Genomic DNA, 21,946 nt, shown 5'->3' with positions numbered 1-21,946 from the left:
CTGATCTCTTGTGAGGAAGTGTGTCGAAGGCCTTCCTGCAGTCCAAGAAAATGCAATGTACCCACCCCTCTCTCTCGTGCCTTACTTCCGTTACCTTGTCATTAAACTCCAGTAGGTTTGTGACATAAGATTTACCTTCCATGAATCTGTGCTGGTTGTCATTTATAAGCTGGTTCCGTTCTAGGTGCTCCACCACTCTCCTCCTGATAATCTTCTCCATGACTTTGGATAATATACACGTCAGGGACACTGGTCTATAGTTTAGTGCCTCATTTCTGTCTCCTTTCTTAAAAATGTGTGTGTGTGTGTGTATGTGTGTGTGTGTGTGTGTGTGTGTGTGTGTGTGTGTGTGTGTGTGTGTGTGTGTGTGTGTGTGTGTGTGTGTGTGTGTGTGTGTGTGTGAGTGAGTGAGTGAGTGAGTGAGTGAGTGAGTGTGAGTGAGTGAGTGAACTCTAGGGGTGTGCAAGGGTAGGGGTCAGTGCTAGTGTAAAATCAAAATCATAGTTAGTGCAATAAGTTAGTATCTGTTAAAAATATCAGAGCATGCCTTTTTACTGACAGTAAAAAAAATGGTAAGATTTGTTGCCTTCTCTATATCCCTTTTGTCCTTCAACAAATATTTAATACTGTACTAATGATCTTCACTGTATTGGTAAAAATGCATGTAAATTTTGCATATATGAATGTGTAATGTTAAACAATGAATTCAGTTTGTAAATGCTAAAGCTGTACTGTAGACATTTACAGTGGAACCTCAAATATCAAACTTTCTTCGTTCCAGACGGCTGTTCGAGTGCCATTACCGAATGAATTTATTCCCATCAGGAATAATGTAAATTAGATTAGTTCATTTTAGACACTCAAAATTACACTTATAAAAGAACTTACAAAAATACACTTACATAATTGGTTGAGTTGAAGCAGTTCGATATTTGAGGTTCCACTGTATTACAGTAGTTCAGTTGAGAGTTTCTAAAGCACCTGGTGAGTGACAATATTCTAAAATTACACATTCAATAACCACATCTTACATGTTGTCTATACAGGATTTGCTATCCCTTGTGTTTTGTCATTTTTCATTCAGTTATGCACATGCAGTGACCAAATATTATTGATTAATTTTTCATAAAGTATTGCATGCAACTGTTACACACTTGTAATGAAACAATTACAGTATACTGTAGTAAATGTTGAAACTAAATTTTACTCAAGTTTTTTAACTAGTTTGCCCTGTAATTCAATTTCTGTAAAAGCGCTAGAAAGGGATTTTTATACTTGGGGAATGTACACATTTTTTTGTTGTCAGACTTACGTCATTGTGTAAAAGAATGGAATATTTCCCCGCAGGATTACCAATGAGGTACTGCAGTGTTCCCTTAATGTACCTTAATGCTGGTGCAGGGTTCTTGATCTAAAGATTTGGAGCTTCTTCTTTGGATCAAACCTGATCATTTCTCATTACCCAGGTGTTGTATGACCTTCATGAATTTAGTACTTTCCCACTAATATAATAATTACTACAGTGCTTTATTCCCACTTGAATGATTAACATAGACGGCCTCTTTAATGAACATTGTTAAGTATAAGACCCTAAGGGTTATATTAAAAATATTAATTTTAAGTACACATACAGCATATGAATGATCCTTCTCTGACACTAAAGTTTCCACATGTAGAATGGCACCTTGATTCACATTTCATGTCTCTTAAATCTAAGTACTACATATATTTTAACTCTTTAGGGATAAAATCCCTTAAAAATTTAGTTCCTAGTTTTTGTATTGCTGTGCAATACGTTTAAACAGATTTTTATTCTTCAGGTTTTAAGAAATCTGAATTTTTGTATCCCAGCAGATATATCAGTTACTTAGGACTTTTATTAGGCCAATAATCAATAAAGCCACTCTTAGCTGCTCATACTGTTTGTCAGTCTAGCATTTTGTAATATAAGTATAGATGCAGGAATTCATTTTGTTTTTGATAGTCACACTTAGGGTATATGGTGTAAGAGTTAGGTTGATGTGCGCTGTCAACATCTGAAAGCAAAGCGCTCAGTAAAGGGAGAAAAACTGTTATCAACATATAACTTGTGGGTGCAATAAACTTTGGCTGTTATTAACTGCTTTTTCTTTGTAATAATGTAGGTAAAATTACCGACAATATGTTATTTACCCATGCTATCAGAATGAGTAGGACTACTAGCCTACAGAGTCTGCTGGAATATAAACATGCATTATAGCCAGGGTTTATTGTAGCTACAAGTTGCAGACCCTAGTGGGTTTAGCACTTTTTTTTATTATAATGATAATCATCTCTCTTCACCAAGAGGCCTCAGAGGCCAGTAGTTCATTCACCTCTACCAAACTCTTGATATCGTACATCCTAGTCACAAACACTGAAATACAAAGGAATTTTTTTTTTTTGTGTCAAAATTTTATGTATCATGTATTTAGATGTAGCCTGCAAGTATACGTACAATATTGAGAGCATGCTAAAACAGATGTGCACATCTCTATGGCAGTTTGAGGACAAACTATGAACCTGTCATTATTTTTTTTGGGTTCTTTCATTGTCTTTAGGTACATTATTGTCCTTAACAGCAGCACCTCCAAAAGATAGGGCATTACCCAAACATGATGTGAAAACTTGTTTGTAAATCCTAAGATAAATAAAATTTACAATACTACTGTGGCTGGAACAGTTCACAACTAACCCACAAATTAGTGATGACTATTATTGGTACAGGTGCCTCTCAACTTACAATGGGGTTATGTTCCTATGAACCCATCATAAATAAAAAATTAATATCTTCTTTTTTCTTCTTTCAACAAACTGGCCATATCCCACCAAGGCACAGTGACCCAGATAGAAAAACAAAAGTCTCAAAAATGAATACACCTACCATCCGACTTATGACCTGCTCGACTTACGACCACTCGACTTACGACCGTGTTTTTTATGCCAAATTTCTGGGAAATGAACGACTACAGTGTATTTGTGTTGTACACAGTGTTTATCCTAAACCTTACAGTATAAAATACAGTACTAACAACATAGAAAGTAAAGTAAAACATGAAATACCAAAATAAAATAATAAAATAAAGTCATTACAAAAATGTTTTGTTGATATTCAGTAGTAAAGTTCGACTTACGACCATTTCGACTTACGGCCGGTTTCTCGGAACCAAACTCGGTCGTAAGTCTGATGGTAGGTGTATATGCTAAATAAATAACTACTGTTACTGAATAAGTATGCAAATAATTACAGTAACTCTGTATCAGTAAAAAAAAAAATGTATTCAGGTTACAGACTTGCCGCCTTCATGCTTGGCAAAGTATCATCTCCAAAGTAATTGCTTTGGCACCACCGTAAAGTTGAAGTATTGCAAGTCGAACCATTGTAAGTCAAGAAGCACTTGTATATGCGACTTGATAATGCTCCAGAGCAAACATATTGTCTAAATTTCATCTCCATTTAATGGGTTATATATAAGTTTGGGGTTTACCTGGAGACCTGGAGAGAGTTCCGGGGGTCAACGCCCCCGCGGCCCGGTCTGTGACCAGGCCTCCTTAGGTCAGTGTCCCAGGATGCGACCCACACCAGTCGACTAACACCCAAGTACCCATTTTACTGATGGGGAACATAGACAACAGGTGGAAAGAAACACGTCCAATGTTTCTACTCTGGCTGGGAATCGAACCCAGGCCCTCGCCGTGTGAAGCGAGAGCGTTAACCACCAGGCCACCAGAGCCCCTACCCAGGCCACCAGGTGATGAACTGTCCTACATGTTGGCTTAAACCTCACTTTCCTGTGTAGGGTCATACTTGTGACCAGTTTCAAGGGATCTTCTACACTCACAGCCTGGCCTGAAGCCAGCTGCTCTGTTGATTGCTTGGTTAACCAAGCTGTTGCTGCTAGTGACTGGTAGGTGTACATAGCCAGATATTCAATACCCCTTCCATATTCATAGATTTTAGCTGGCAAATTTTATACAAGTGAAATTTAAATTTTTTTTATATAATCAGGTAAAAGCTCTCTTATTCAACATTACAGTATCTGGTATTTATACACTAAAAAATTAAAGGCAAACAGAAGATAATTTACTTTGATAGTTTGAAGTGAATGTTTAAGAATCACTGGTTAGTTGTAGATATCAAATTTCTGTATCATAACTCAGTAGTTTATATTTTTCTACCATCTATTTACTTCTTGTTTCTTAACCCTGAAACTGCCCAAACATAGATCTCCGTTTGGACAGTTTAAGGGTTAATGTCTATCCTCAACTTACTGACAAAAACCTCATCATATTAACTGTAAGTATTTTTACATAGTATTTAAGTTTTATTTATATTTTTATGGAGATGCAGTATTACCATGACACTTCTGATGGATTGCTTGCCAGAGTAAATGGGGTGAGTCTCTTACCTGGAGAGGAGTTTACCTGGAGAGGGTTTCGGGGGTCAACGCCCCCGCAGCAGTTCTGCTGACACGTACTGCTCCTGTTCATGTAGCAGTTGTTACTATTATTATTATTATTATTATTATTATAATCAAAAAGAAGCGCTAAACCACAAGTCATACAGGACAGCAGGGCAGGGAAGGATGCAGGGGTATTGGGTAGCAAGAGGGAGAGGGATGATTAGTAGGTTATGGAGTGCAGCAGGGCAGTCATGTAGCAGTAAATAGGTACCTGGGTGTCAACCAGCTGTTGTAGGCTGCATCCTGGGGAAATGGACCAAAGGACACCAACAGAAACAAGCCACATTAACTCACCAGCATTAACCTAGGCTGCTAATCATCTAGAGTTAATGATTTAAGTAAAACTCTCTTCTATTAGGGGTTCCCAGTTCAGGTACACTGATACTAAGGTCAGATCCACCCATGATAATTGGGACTTCCATTTCTACATTCTGTGCTTGTTTCATTCAATGGGGAAAATACTTGCTCATGGCTACCATGCAAAAACTAGCTAATTTATTTGAAGATATGTATCTCTTGCTCTTAATGCTTTGTATTCAAGCATTTGATTATTTTTACCTTTGGGTATTTATTAAACAGACATGTATGGAGTTTTGTAGGTGATAGATGCATAAGGAATTTTTGTTTGGCTGTTATATGACAGTCAAATTCGTTAGCATTATTCTGTAACTACAAAGCCAGATGAATTCAGTAATAGGTTTAGCTATTATTTTGTGATACTTTTGTTCCTTTTAAATTTATTAATGAAGCATAATTTTAAGGGATAATTTATTTACCACAGTCTCATACAGGAGTGGGATAATGAATTATGGATAGAGAAATCTAGCTCTGTGAATAATCAAAAAGTGCAAGCGGGAGACATTGTGCATGGTATTTTTATGATTAATGTTTACTTTATATTGCTTATTTGGTTGACTGATGGTCTGCCATAGAAAAGTGTAGGTAAGGATAAAACTTGGAATATAGTTTGGAACCTAGGTGTGGCAAGTCATTGGATGCTTAACCACGGGTATATAGCACCAGTGTGCCAGCAAATCCTTAACCACGGGTATATAGCATTAATGTGCCAGCAAATCCTTTAACCATGGGTATATAGCACCAATGTGCCAGCAGTTCCTTAACCACGGGTATATAGCACCAATGTGCCAGCAAATCCTTAACCACAGGTATATATCACCAATGTGCCAGCAGATGCTTAATCACAAGTATATAGAATCATTGTGCCAGCAGATCCTTAACCATGGGTATATAGCACCAATGTGCCAGCAGATGCTTAACCACAGGTATATATAGCACCAATGTGCCAGCAGATGCTTAACCACAGGTATATAGCACCAATTGCCAGCAGATGCTTAACCACGGGTATATAGAACCATCTAGAGGGGTACTGTTGTGGTTTTAAATTTTGCTTATGTATTTATGATCCTAGTACAGTGTCATGCTTGCCATACCTTAAGCATTTTCAATTCCTCGTTGGTGAAAGATTTTTAATACGTGTTTGTATGTGTTACACAGTAAAAATGTTGATCATGTATACTGTATTGTTATACATTTTGCTGATACTGCTAGTTATGTGGTGAATATCTTGACAAGATAATATGATCATAAATGAGAGCTTAGGCAAGTGTATTTATAAGAGGTTTCCAACCCAGTTACATTGTGAATTCATTCTGTTGCATGCATGGAAAGAACCAAACTTGTAGGGACTAGTCATACTGCACCAGGGGATCCTCTCTGTGAAGTTTGTTGGGTCCCTATTTCGGTTTTTCACTTTCTCGTGGATTGTCTAGTTTATCAGAGAGCTCACAGGATTTACCTCCACTAATGCTGCCGCTCTACCACTCTTCTTTATCTTCCCTTTTTGCAGACAGCCCTGCCTTTCATCACCAACTGCTGTACTATACGAATTCTGACACATGGCCCCTAGCATCCCTTCCAGCCCCTTTTCTTCCCTCACCTCTGATTCCCTCTCCACCTAGCTGTTTATAGCCCTGGCACTATTTTCTGCCCAGCAGTGCTGCATGACCCTTGTTGGTTTAGTGCTTTATTTGATTATAATATTAATGCACCAGGAGAATGGGAGGTAATTATGTTTCATTCAAGTGTAGGGAAGATCTAGTTCTTTGAATCAAGAACCCTTCAGTATCAAGGCATTCAACCCCCTTCCCCCCATTTTCCTCACAAGGCAGTGTGGCTTCACAGATTGCTGTCTAAACACTTGTGTACCTTAAAATTCATCCTTTATGGGTTAGTGTTTTTCTGAATGTACTGTATTTTCTGGCATATAAGATGCACAACAGAATTATCATAATGGCAAATCAATAATTACCCTCTTACTTTACGCTAAAGCGTAACCCAAAGCCTATCCTTAACCCTGGCCTTGAGCATATAAGGTGCAGGCTGATTTTCCAAGACTTTTGTGGGAAAAAAGGCACACCTTATATCCCAGAATATTACGGTAACAATATAATGTAGTATTAATGAAACCACCGAACATTTTATCTAAGTGATATGCAATATGTTTATTGTGTAATATTACTTTTATTGAGGATGTCCTTAGACCCCAATATATGCAGACTTTCTAGGTAATAGTCCTGATGACAAACATCTCCCAAAATTAAAACGGTAACCTGCATATGATATTACTGTACTCACAATAATTAATTTCTGGATTTGTACATGTAAGATAAGAGACAATGTGTCAAGTGATAACATTCTTTGTGATATGTGACAATGGTTCATACAGCAGGTATGCAAATGAATTCACTTTCTTCAGAAATGGTTGTACTTTGTACCAACAATCAAGCAGTTCATGTTCTGATGTAGACTGTAGAGTTTATGCAGAGTTTGTATCAAGTGATACTTGTGAATGATGATGATCCTATAGTTTATCCAGTGCTATGTACATGTCAAAGTTGATACACCTAAGTGTTTCTATCCACTGGTATGTACAGTGCTGTACTTGCAAAAAATTATGCAGCCTTGCAAATTCTTACATCAGTGTTTTTTTCACAACTTTTATTATGACAAGAGATTATCTTTGTAGTATATTTTAATGTGATTTGCTAATGAGTATCTTTGGGTCTTATTTAGTACTATTTGTGATGTTATTTTCATAATGACAGATTTGCCATCACTTTCCTGACAAATTTTGGCAGTTGTGCAATTAAAAGAATTTTTTAAAATAAATTAATGAAACACTATTGCTGTAAATTTAATTTGCATCTTATTGGTTGGTGATAAACCGACCCCTCAAAAAGAAATAAATACTGAACAATACTTGTTCCCTCCAAATCCCTTGCTGTTGCTTGGAGCTTTTGATCCAAGGCACTGAACCTCTTGTGGAAAACGACATGTATAAAGACATTAGAGGAAACATTTTGCCATGACTGGCTTCAGTCTTAAATGTCCTATACTATAAATAAGTGTCCTTTTCCATATCTTGTTGGGATCACCATACCATTTTCCACTGAACCCCTCTCGTTTCTTCTTTGAATCAAATAAATACAACTTTCCCTTCCTCCATTTGGCATCTTCAAGAAGGGCCCCTTGCTGCAGGTAAGGGGCCCTTAATTAGACCAATTGAACCTTATTTTTTCACTTAGATTGAATGTAAATACCGTACTTTACGTCAAGCCTTCCTCTCTGTTTAGCCTGACGGTGAGGGAGTAGTTTCCTTTTGTGAAGACCAACTCCTAGATGCAAAAAAAGTATCACTATCAGCCCTATTTTAATATAGTTCTATAGTGCTGTGGTGGTTGTAATACCACAGCACTACCGATGGTATTATTTGAGTCAAACTAAGCGCTAAACCAGACACCACTCCCATGAGCCCTCCTAGGGTGGGGAAGGCGCCAGTCAGAGCTTGCTAACACCTGCAGCTCACAAGACTGCCATTCACATGAGCCCCCTGGGGCAGGGAAGATGGCAGACCGGAAGCCTAGCTTCTCCCTATGAGGGTGGGGAATGGGGCTAGGACTGGGGACAGTTGGTCCCAGAAGATGAGGAGATACCTTTACCTCCTCCCATAGCAGACATAGGTCTGAGACACTCCCAAGACAGGGAGCCAAGGCCGAGTCACCACCTGAAAAAGACCCAGGCCAGGAGAGTACTGGCGAATCAAGAAGAAGCATTAAACCCACATACCAATGGCATTATTGGAAGTTGCCTTTTCATCTAGGAATGGCAATTTAAGATATGTGATTTGTGGCATTTATTCTGGTTCACTGATATTGTTTGCTGAAAGACAAGTGCACAGTTAGTGCTCTTGTCCAATAGGGCAGTTTTGTTTGGTCAGCAGTATATGACCTTCCAGTTTTATATAGAGGTATCCCATTCTCAGACTATTTTTCTGTAATCTCTAACCACTTTCACAACCATTGGCAACAATGTTGGTCCAGTTTGACAAATTACATTCTATCAATCCAAGTTTAGGTTTCTGGCCTGCTTGCCATTGATGCTGAGGTTGGGAGACAATGCTCTCCCGTCTTAGCATCGGGCACACCCGTCTTACTCATGGGTACCTCATGGAGAGGTACTCTGTTCCACTCACTGCTCTAACACCCTTTATCTTCCCTCCTTGCTGATGGCCCCACCTTTGACACAGATTCCCTCTTTGACTTTTTGACTGCAACTGCCGCTCAAGGAAGGTTCCTTGATGCTAGTGAGGGGCTCTTGATATAGGGAATTGGATATGTGCTCCAGTTCCCTGAATTAAACCTGAATGCCTTCCCCATCCCCCCACAGGTGCTGTATAATCCTACGGGTTTAGTGCTTCCCCTTTGATTATAATAATGACTGTAACCGATTTATTATACAAATCAGTTACCATGCAGTGCTGTATGACTCTAGTGGGTTTAGCACCTCTTTTTGATTATAGTAATAATAATAATCTTGGTCAATTCCAGAGGTGCCATCCTGGTGTGGATCAGGTAAAATGAGAGTACTACTCTTTATGAATCAGACAATTGTGCATCTTTACTGTGGAAATGTTTTGCCAACTAGTGGCTTCCTCAGTCCAATACAGAGAAAAATGGATGAAGATCAAGAGTTGAGGTAATCAGTCCTTCAGCCTGGAGTCGATGTGATCTTCAACAATTCTTTGTACTGGACTGAGGAAGCTGCTGGATGGCAAAACATTTCCACAGTGAAGATACCCAAAAGTTGCACAGGTATCTAACTGAAAATCCTGTCGGTTCTCTGACCATTTGTCTCCAGTACTATCTCCACAGCATAGGTGCCTGTGGGCCAGGATAGACAAGAGATTCAATTTATCCCTGGAACTGATCCCCCTCCCCTCTCCTTTTATGCGACTACCAAATTCTCCTGGGTCACTAGTGATATTCACGCACTGGCCCCTATGTAACCATAGACTCCTCAGAATCCAGAACTGTTTTCAGGCACTCGTTTTCATTACACAGCACTGATGTTCTACCTGTCCACTTAGGTACTTCAAACCCCTGGCATTTATCTTGACTATGGAATCCATTAAATTCTTCTTGCAACCTCGACCATGAAAACGATGGGTATGGGGTGCATAATAAAGATATTAAACTGTAACCCATGATAATTCATGAATCATTCATATACTAATGGGCAGATTGGCTGGAAGCTCTCTCAAGAAAATAATTATGCTAATATTTCTACAAGTCCATGATAAAACTGATACAGACCATCAGGGCCAGATTTATAAGGGGGCAACTGCCCCAGGCCCCCCTGCCAGAAGGGCTCCCAGACGAAGGACTTCCTTTTTAACAAAACGTAATAATAAAAAAAATAGTTTAATAAAAGGAATTAACAAATAAAGTGTCTGGGGGGGGATCAGAAAATGGAAAGGGTGCCCCCCATCCCCTCTCCCTCTGAATAACTTCACTTAACTATTTACCTATGTCTAGCTCTTATACAGTATCATATGGACTACGCTTGCTCTTCATGGTACTCTGCCTTGACAAAAAACTGGAAGATTGACTACAAATCACCCAGAACAAAACGGTAAGATTCATCCTGGACCTGGATCCAGGAGAGCATGTAGGCCAGGATAGTAAGATTCCTCCTGGACCCGGATCCAGAAGCGCATGTAGGCCAGGATGCTAAGATTCCTCCTGGAATGGCAGAAATCGTACACCAAGGCACAGTACTAGCTCCCATCTTGTTCCTCATCCTCATATCCGACATAGACAAGGATGTCAGCCACAGCACCGTGTCTTCCTTTGCAGATGACACCCGAATCTGCATGACAGTGTCTTCCATTGCAGACACTGCAAGGCTCCAGGCGGACATCAACCAAATCTTTCAGTGGGCTGCAGAAAACAATATGAAGTTCAACGATGAGAAATTTCAATTACTCAGATATGGTAAACATGAGGAAATTAAATCTTCATCAGAGTACAAAACAAATTCTGGCCACAAAATAGAGCGAAACACCAACGTCAAAGACCTGGGAGTGATTATGTCGGAGGATCTCACCTTCAAGGACCATAACATTGTATCAATCGCATCTGCTAGAAAAATGACAGGATGGATAATGAGAACCTTCAAAACTAGGGAGGCCAAGCCCATGATGACACTCTTCAGGTCACTTGTTCTATCTAGGCTGGAATATTGCTGCACTCTAACAGCACCTTTCAAGGCAGGTGAAATTGCCGACCTAGAAAATGTACAGAGAACTTTCACGGCGCGCATAACGGAGATAAAACACCTCAATTACTGGGAGCGCTTGAGGTTTCTAAACCTGTATTCCCTGGAACGCAGGAGGGAGAGATACATGATTATATACACCTGGAAAATCCTAGAGGGACTAGTACCGAACTTGCACACGAAAATCACTCACTACGAAAGCAAAAGACTTGGCAGATGATGCACCATCCCCCCAATGAAAAGCAGGGGTGTCACTAGCACGTTAAGAGACCATACAATAAGTGTCAGGGGCCCGAGACTGTTCAACTGCCTCCCAGCACACATAAGGGGGATTACCAACAGACCCCTGGCAGTCTTCAAGCTGGCACTGGACAAGCACCTAAAGTCAGTTCCTGACCAGCCGGGCTGTGGCTCGTACGTTGGTTTGCGTGCAGCCAGTAGCAACAGCCTGGTTGATCAGGCTATGATCCACCAGGAGGCCTGGTCACAGACCGGGCCGCGGGGGCGTTGACCCCCGGAACTCTCTCCAGGTAAACTCCAGGTCCAGGTAATTCCTGGAGTGGAACCACAGTCGATGGCCTCCACTCCAAACCAACAGATACAGATACTAATGCCGGAAAAAAAATACGCCCCCCCCCCAGTACCAACAATACCACCAGTCCGATAACATTCTTCTTTGCAAATATACAGGGTCTAAAGCCAGCAACAAACAAAATACCTTTCATCCGTGGACTGCTTGCAGAGGCAAAGGCAATGTTCGCGGCTTTCACTGAGACCCACATAAAGGATCACTTGGACAACGAAATATGGATCCCAGGTTACAACCTATACAGATGTGACAGAGTGAACAGGCAAAGGGGGGGGGGGGTGGGTGGCCTGTACATTGCAGAGTCACTTGTTTGCACAGAACTGCTAAATGCCTCAAATGATGAAGTGGAAGTTTTAGCAGTAAAGGTCGAGAACCAAAACCTAGTCACTGTGGTAGTCTACAAGCCTCTGGATGCAACATCCCAGCAATTCCAGAAACAGCTGTTAAAAATTGACCACTGTCTGGAAAATCTTCCAGCTCCTGCACCCAACATCTTGCTCCTGGGGGATTTCAACTTAAGGCACCTAAAATGGAGGAATATAGCAAATAATATTGTTGCAGTAATAACACCAGGAGGCAGCTCTGATGAAAACTCACACTCACACGAGCTTTTAAATCTCTGCACAAAATTCAATTTAAACCAGCAAATAATAGAGCCTACTAGACTGGAGAATACACTAGACCTCATCTTCACTAACAATGATGATCTGATAAGAAATGTCACCATATCAAAAACAATATACTCAGATCACAACATAATTGAGGTTCAGACATGTATGCGTGGAGCCCCAGACCGACATAATGAGACTAGTCACGAGGGAGCATTCACCAAATTCAACTTCAATAACAAAAACATAAAGTGGGACCAAGTAAACCAAGTCCTAACCGATATAAGTTGGGAAGATATACTAAGCAACACAGACCCCAACTTATGCCTAGAACAGATTAACTTGGTGGCACTCGATGTATGCACAAGGTTTATTCCTCTAAGAAAAAGGAGGAGTAGATGTAAAATAGAAAGAGACAGGCGCTCCCTTTACAGGCGATGGAAAAGAATAACAGAGCGGCTAAAAGAGGTCAATATATCTGAAATGCGCAGGGAGACACTGGTCAGAGAAATAGCAAGCATCGAACTTAAGCTAAAGGAATCTTATAGGAGTCAGGAATCGCGGGAAGAACTAAAAGCCATAAATGAAATCGAAAGAAACCCAAAGTATTTCTTCTATGCCAAATCAAAGTCGAGAACAACGTCCAGTATTGGGCCCCTACTTAAACAAGATGGGTCCTACACAGATGACAGCAAGGAAATGAGTGAGCTACTCAAGTCCCAATATGACTCAGTTTTTAGCAAGCCGCTAACCAGACTGAGAGTCGAAGATCAAAATGAATTTTTTATGAGAGAGCCACAAAATTTGGTTAACACAAGCCTATCCAATGTTATCCTGACGCCAAATGACTTCGAACAGGCGATAAATGACATACCCATGCACTCTGCCCCAGGGCCAGACTCATGGAACTCCGTGTTCATCAAGAACTGCAAGAAGCCCCTATCACGAGCCTTTTCCATCCTATGGAGAGGGAGCATGGACACGGGGGTCGTCCCACAGTTACTAAAAACAACAGACATAGCCCCACTCCACAAAGGGGGCAGTAAAGCAACAGCAAAGAACTACAGACCGATAGCACTAACATCCCATATCATAAAAATCTTTGAAAGGGTCCTAAGAAGCAAGATCACCACCCATCTAGAAACCCATCAGTTACACAACCCAGGGCAACATGGGTTTAGAACAGGTCGCTCCTGTCTGTCTCAACTATTGGATCACTACGACAAGGTCCTAAATGCACTAGAAGATAAAAAGAATGCAGATGTAATATATACAGACTTTGCAAAAGCCTTCGACAAGTGTGACCATGGCGTAACAGCGCACAAAATGCGTGCTAAAGGAATAACAGGAAAAGTCGGTCGATGGATCTATAATTTCCTCACTAACAGAACACAGAGAGTAGTCGTCAACAGAGTAAAGTCCGAGGCAGCTACGGTGAAAAGCTCTGTTCCACAAGGCACAGTACTCGCTCCCATCTTGTTCCTCATCCTCATATCCGACATAGACAAGGATGTCAGCCACAGCACAGTGTCTTCCTTTGCAGATGACACCCGAATCTGCATGACAGTGTCTTCCATTGCAGACACTGCAAGGCTCCAGGCGGACATCAACCGAATCTTTCAGTGGGCTGCAGAAAACAATATGAAGTTCAACGATGAGAAATTTCAATTACTCAGATATGGTAAACATGAGGAAATTAAATCTTCATCAGAGTACAAAACAAATTCTGGCCACAAAATAGAGCGAAACACCAACGTCAAAGACCTGGGAGTGATCATGTCGGAGGATCTCACCTTCAAGGACCATAACATTGTATCAATCGCATCTGCTAGAAAAATGACAGGATGGATAATGAGAACCTTCAAAACTAGGGAGGCCAAGCCCATGATGACACTCTTCAGGTCACTTGTTCTATCTAGGCTGGAATATTGCTGCACACTAACAGCACCTTTCAAGGCAGGTGAAATTGCTGACCTAGAAAATGTACTGAGAACCTTCACGGCGCGCATAACGGAGATAAAACACCTCAATTACTGGGAGCGCTTGAGGTTCCTAAAACTGTATTCCCTGGAACGCAGGCGGGAGAGATACATGATTATATACACCTGGAAAATCCTAGAGGGACTAGTACCGAACTTACACACGAAAATCACTCACTACGAAAGCAAAAGACTTGGCAGACGATGCAACATCCCCCCCAATGAAAAGCAGGGGTGTCACTAGCACGTTAAGAGACCATACAATAAGTGTCAGGGGCCCGAGACTGTTCAACTGCCTCCCAGCATACATAAGGGGGATTACCAACAGACCCCTGGCAGTCTTCAAGCTGGCACTGGACAAGCACCTAAAGTCGGTTCCTGACCAGCCGGGCTGTGGCTCGTACGTTGGTTTGCGTGCAGCCAGCAGCAACAGCCTGGTTGATCAGGCTCTGATCCACCAGGAGGCCTGGTCACAGACCGGGCCGCGGGGGCGTTGACCCCCGAAACTCTCTCCAGGTAAACTCCAGGACCTGGATCCAGAAAAGCATGTAGGCCAGGATGGTAAGATTCCTCCTGGACCTGGATCCAGAAGAGCATGTAGGCCAGGATGATAAGATTCCTCCTGGACCTGGATCCAGAAGAGCATGTAGGCCAGGATGGTAAGATTCCTCCTGGACCTGGATCCAGAAGAACATGTAGGCCAGAATGGTAAGATTCCTCCTGGACCTGGATCCAGAAGAGCATGTAGGCCAGAATGGTAAGATTCCTCCTGGACCTGGATCCAGGAGAGCATGTAGGCCAGGATGGTAAGATTCCTCCTGGACCTGGATCCAGGAGAGCATGTAGGCCAGGATGGTAAGATTCCTCCTGGACCTGGATCCAGGAGAGCATGTAGGCCAGAATGGTAAGATTCCTCCTGGACCTGGATCCAGAAGAGCATGTAGGCCAGAATGGTAAGATTCCTCCTGGACGTGGATCCAGGAGAGCATGTAGGCCAGAATGGTAAGATTCCTCCTGGACCTGGATCCAGAAGAGCATGTAGGCCAGAATGGTAAGATTCCTCCTGGACCTGGATCCAGGAGAGCATGTAGGCCAGGATGGTGAGATTCCTCCTGGACCTGGATCCAGGAGAGCATGTAGGCCAGGATGGTAAGATTCCTCCTGGACCTGGATCCAGGAGAGCATGTAGGCCTGGATGAATTACAACAATTGGATATACTGAATATTGAAGACTGAGTAAAACAGAAGTTAAATCAAGTTTATAAAGCTGCTCACAAACAGTGTCCAGAATATCTTGCTGCCAATTTTGTCAAGGCTGAGAACCAAAGCAATCATAGTACTAGGGGGAGAGAGCACAACTTTGGTAAAATAATCTGCCCTTCATGTAGAATACTAGTGGTAAAATGATCTGCCCTTCATGTAGAGTACTAGTGGTATAATAATCTCCCCTCATGTAGAGTACTAGTGGTACAATAATCTCCCCTCATGTAGAGTACTAGTGGTACAATAATCTCCCCTCATGTAGAGTACTAGTGGTACAATAATCTCCCCTCATGTAGAGTACTAGTGGTACAATAATCTCCCCTCATGTAGAGTACTAGTGGTATAATAATCTCCCCTCATGTTGAGTACTAGTAGTACAATAATCTCCCCTCATGTAGAGTACTAGTGGTACAATAATCTCCCCTCATGTAGAGTACTAGTGGTACAATAATCTCCCCTCATGTAGAGTACTAGTGGTACAATAATCTCCCCTCATGTAGAGTACTAGTGGTACAATAATCTCCCCTCATGTAGAGTACAAGTGGTACTGGTTGATCAGGCTCTGATCCATCAGGAGGCCTGGTCACAGGCCGGGCCGCGGGGGTGTTGACCCCCGGAACTCTCTCCAGGTAAACAGTAATCTCCCCCTGCGTGTGGCCAACAGTAACAGCCTGGTTGATCAAGCCCTGATCCACCATGAGGCCTGCTCACAGACCGGGCCGCGGGGACGTTGACTCTCAAAACCCTCTCCAGGTATACTCTCATGTAGAGTACTAGTGGTACAATAGTAGTGGAGTTGAGCGCCTCTGGTGGTGAGAGTAGTGGTCTTGACAGAGGTCCCTTGAAGGTGGTGGTGAGGGTCTCTTGATCCAAGGAATGTGATCTATGCCACCTGAGAGTGAGCTTATCCTCCCAGGTGGTCCATGACCCCCACGGGTTGAGCGCTACACCATGAGTAGTACTGATAGTGAGGGTGTAGAAGTGCCATCTAGTGGTGGTAGTCAGAGTTAGTCAGGTTATCAGTGATGGTGTTATAGTGAAGGTCAGGACAGTGACCAACCTCAAGGTCACTAAAAGTCAGTTAACCTTCAATAGTCGTACAAAAGAGATGTGTTGCTCCTCCTCCTGCCATCCCCGCCGGTTTACCGCTTCCTCATACTTTTAATACACTTAAATAACGTAAGTATTGTCTAGTGACGTATCTGTCAGTACAACAGCAGAGTTGAGCTGCGACTCCTGGTCCCCACCACCAGTTTGGTCACCAAATTATTAATATTTTTAATAGTCTTAATTTTCTTTGGGGTCTAATGTCTTGGAGGGGAGGGGGGGGGGTGATGGACCTTAGTGGAGGGGTTTTGATGCGAGGATCTGGAGCTACTCCCCTTCCTCTGATCAAACAATAACTCTCACACTAGACGTCACATAACCCATAATTGTGTGTCCAGTTCTGACCTATTTTTTCCATTATTGGAAAATAACTTAAGATCTCTTGATCCAAGGAAGTTGCGCCTTGTGATCCAGATATAACTTACATGTAAACATAATGTTAGTCATCAGGTTTATGTAAAAGAAATGTTTAAGAAAAAGATAACTTACTATGTTAAATATTAATGTTTACATTTGTAACTTGTCATGATTGTGACCAGACCTACCTGGAGTTCATTACCTTTGTAAATTGTGAGTTCATTACCTCTGTAACTTGCTCAGCTATCAAAACTTTGGAGTCCAGTCCCTGGACCCATTATGTACCTCTGTAATCTTTTGACTACCGCCCACAGGATGGGTATGGGGTGCATAATAAACATATTAAACTAACTAAACTTACATCAGTCAGGCAGTAATGTTACTAGTTTATATTACATGGTAATGTTTATAAATGTGTAATGTTTATAAATGTGTGTAATGTTCATGGTTATAATGTGAATGTTTTGTTTCAGGTGTTGCTGCAACATTGATCAACACTGCAACATTGACCAGTCTGAGGAGTGCTGTGCCTGGCTGCTGCAACATTGACCAGTCTGAGGAGTGCTGTGCCTGGCTGCTGCAACATTGACCAGTCTGAGGAGTGCTGTGACTGGCTGCTGCAACATTGACCAATCTGAGGAGTGCTCTGACTGGCTGCTGCAACATTGATCAACACTGCAACATTGACCAGTCTGAGGAGTGCTGTGACTGGCTGCTGCAACATTGACCAATCTGAGGAGTGCTCTGACTGGCTGCTGCAACATTGATCAACACTGCAACATTGACCAGTCTGAGGGGTGCTGTGACTGGCTGCTGCAACATTGACCAGTCTGAGGAGTGCTGTGACTGGCTGCTGCAACATTGACCAATCTGAGGAGTGCTCTGACTGGCTGCTGCAACATTGATCAACACTGCAACATTGACCAGTCTGAGGGGTGCTGTGACTGGCTGCTGCAACATTGACCAGTCTGAGGAGTGCTGTGCCTGGCTGCTGCAACATTGACCAGTCTGAGGAGTGCTGTGCCTGGCTGCTGCAACATTGATCTACACTGCAACATTGACCAGTCTGAGGAGTGCTGTGCCTGGCTGCTGCAACATTGACCAGTCTGAGGAGTGCTGTGCCTGGCTGCTGCAACATTGACCAGTCTGAGGAGTGCTGTGCCTGGCTGCTGCAACATTGATCAACACAGCAACATTGACCAGTCTGAGGAGTGCTGTGCCTGGCTGCTGCAACATTGACCAGTCTGAGGAGTGCTGTGCCTGGCTGCTGCAACATTGACCAGTCTGAGGAGTGCTGTGACTGGCTGCTGCAACATTGATCAACACAGCAACATTGACCAGTCTGAGGAGTGCTGTGACTGGCTGCTGCAACATTGACCAGTCTGAGGAGTGCTGTGCCTGGCTGCTGCAACATTGACCAGTCTGAGGAGTGCTGTGACTGGCTGCTGCAACATTGATCAACACAGCAACATTGACCAGTCTGAGGAGTGCTGTGCCTGGCTGCTGCAACATTGATCAACACAGCAACATTGACCAGTCTGAGGAGTGCTGTGACTGGCTGCTGCAACATTGACCAGTCTGAGGAGTGCTGTGCCTGGCTGCTGCAACATTGATCAACACTGCAACATTGACCAGTCTGAGGAGTGCTGTGCCTGGCTGCTGCAACATTGATCAGCACAGCAACATTGACCAGTCTGAGGAGTGCTGTGCCTAGCTGCTGCAACATTGGCCAGTCTGAGGAGTGCTGTGCCTGGCTGCTGTAACATTGATCTACACTGCAACATTGACCAGTCTGAGGAGTGCTGTGCCTGGCTGCTGCAACATTGATCTACACTGCAACATTGACCAGTCTGAGGAGTGCTGTGACTGGCTGCTGCAACATTGATCTACACTGCAACATTGACCAGTCTGAGGAGTGCTGTGCCCGGCTGCTGCAACATTGATCAACACTGCAACATTGACCAGTCTGAGGAGTGCTGTGACTGGCTGCTGCGACATTGATCTACACTGCAACATTGACCAGTCTGAGGAGTGCTGTGACTGGCTGCTGCAACATTGACCATTCTGAGGAGTGCTGTGCCTGGCTGCTGCAACATTGACCAGTCTGAGGAGTGCTGTGACTGGCTGCTGCAACATTGATCTACACTGCAACATTGACCAGTCTGAGGAGTGCTGTGACTGCTGCAACATTGATCAACACTGCAACATTGACCAGTCTGAGGAGTGCTGTGACTGGCTGCTGCAACATTGATCAACACTGCAACATTGACCAGTCTGAGGAGTGCTGTGCCTGGCTGCTGCAACATTGACCAGTCTGAGGAGTGCTGTGACTGGCTGCTGCAACATTGGCCAGTCTGAGGGGTGCTGTGACTGGCTGCTGCAACATTGACCAGTCTGAGGAGTGCTGTGACTGGCTGCTGCAACATTGACCAGTCTGAGGGGTGCTGTGACTGGCTGCTGCAACATTGACCAGTCTGAGGGGTGCTGTGACTGGCTGCTGCAACATTGACCAGTCTGAGGGGTGGTGCTGTGCCTGGCTGCTGCAACATTGATCAACACAGCAACATTGACCAGTCTGAGGAGTGTTATGTCTGGCTGCTGCAACATTGATCAACACAGCAACATTGACCAGTCTGAGGGGCAGAGACAACCACACTAGTAAATGGTCTGACCCATAACATTTAGTGTTATATGGAGATGCAGCAGTTGGAGACGTCGTCAAAGGTGGGCGGGGCCCCACTTGTAAGGTATTTCCAGGTTATAAGTTTGGTTATTGAAGCAGATAGTAATTGTATTAGGTAGGAAGGTGATGGGGAGAGTATAGGAAAGATTGTAAGTAATTGATATCAAAAGTAACTTAGTGGGAAGTATTAGTTTATCTCCCGACCAGAGATGAAATCTCTGGCCAGGAAATAATGAGGAATGTATTCTGTAGGTTACCTTAAATGAGGTGGAAATAAAAATTGGAGAAATGGGTTGTAAAGCTTAGAATTGAAGACTGATTGTATTTTAGAAGTTTTAGTTAGCGTAATATATTTGTCGTCTATATCCATCCTGCAAGATTGTAGGAAGCTGAGATGAAATGTATAAGTAAGATAAGATAAGATAAGATAAGATTTTGTTCGGATTTTTAACCCCGGAGGGTTATCCACCCAGGATAACCCAAGAAAGTCAGTGCGTCATCGAGGACTGTCTAACTTATTTCCATTGGGGTCCTTAATCTTGTCCCCCAGGATGCGACCCATACCAGTCGACTAACACCCAGGTACCTATTTGCTGCTAGGTGAACAGGACAACAGGTGTAAGGAAACGTGTCGAATGTTTCCACCCGTCGGGAATCGAACCCGGGCCCTCCGTGTGTGAAGCGGGAGCTTTAGCCACCGGGCCACCAAGTGATGTATCATGGCTCAGTTGGTAGTGGTGTCAACTGAAGAACCGGGATTCGATCCCGGGCATAAGTAGGCATGTTCCCTTATATCCACTGGCACTGTTCACACAAGACATGAGGAACACTGCAGCAGGCCTACTGGCCCTGAATAGGCCTTGTGGTAGGGGTCGCATCCTGGGGAAGTACAAATACCCCAATAAAAATGTCAGATATTATCCTGACTTGTGTAATTCTGTGTTAATCGACTGAGTTAATAATTATACTGAGATAGTTTAGTGTGGTGAGGGTAATGGTAGAGGTGTTGATGCTGGGTGTGGTGAGGGTAATGGTAGAGGTGTTGATGCTGGGTGTGGTGAGGGTAATGGTAGAGGTGTTGATGCTGGGTGTGGTGAGGGTAATGGTAGAGGTGTTGATGCTGGGTGTGGTGAGGGTAATGGTGGAGGTGTTGATGCTGGGTGTGGTGAGGGTAATGGTAGAGGTGTTGATGCTGGGTGTGGTGAGGTAATGGTAGAGGTGTTGATGCTGGGTGTGGTGAGGGTAATGGTAGAGGTGTTGATGCTGGGTGTGGTGAGGGTAATGGTAGAGGTGTTGATGCTGGGTGTGGTGAGGGTAATGGTAGAGGTGTTGATGCTGGGTGTGGTGAGGGTAATGGTGGAGGTGTTGATGCTGGGTGTGGTGAGGGTAATGGTAGAGGTGTTGATGCTGGGTGTGGTGAGGTAATGGTAGAGGTGTTGATGCTGGGTGTGGTGAGGGTAATGGTAGAGGTGTTGATGCTGGGTGTGGTGAGGGTAATGGTAGAGGTGTTGATGCTGGGTGTGGTGAGGGTAATGGTAGAGGTGTTGATGCTGGGTGTGGTGAGGGTAATGGTAGAGGTGTTGATGCTGGGTGTGGTGAGGGTAATGGTGGAGGTGTTGATGCTGGGTGTGGTGAGGGTAATGGTAGAGGTGTTGATGCTGGGTGTGGTGAGGTAATGGTAGAGGTGTTGATGCTGGGTGTGGTGAGGGTAATGGTAGAGGTGTTGATGCTGGGTGTGGTGAGGGTAATGGTAGAGGTGTTGATGCTGGGTGTGGTGAGGGTAATGGTAGAGGTGTTGATGCTGGGTGTGGTGAGGGTAATGGTAGAGGTGTTGATGCTGGGTGTGGTGAGGGTAATGGTAGAGGTGTTGATGCTGGGTGTGGTGAGGGTAATGGTAGAGGTGTTGATGCTGGGTGTGGTGAGGTAATGGTAGAGGTGTTGATGCTGGGTGTGGTGAGGGTAATGATGGAGGTCTTGATGCTGGGTGTGGTGAGGTAATGGTAGAGGTGTTGATGCTGGGTGTGATGAGGGTAATGGAGGTCTTGATGCTGGGTGTGGTGAGGTAATGGTGGAGGTGTTGATGCTGGGTGTGGTGAGGGTAATGGTAGAGGTCTTGATGCTGGGTGTGGTGAGGGTAATGGTAGAGGTGTTGATGCTGGGTGTGGTGAGGGTAATGGTAGAGGTGTTGATGCTGGGTGTGGTGAGGGTAATGGTGGAGGTGTTGATGCTGGGTGTGGTGAGGG

This window comes from Cherax quadricarinatus, chromosome 7 (assembly GCF_038502225.1).
Source record: "Cherax quadricarinatus isolate ZL_2023a chromosome 7, ASM3850222v1, whole genome shotgun sequence".
Taxonomy (NCBI): Eukaryota; Metazoa; Arthropoda; class Malacostraca; order Decapoda; family Parastacidae; genus Cherax; species Cherax quadricarinatus.
Note: the sequence above shows the minus strand (reverse complement) of the source record.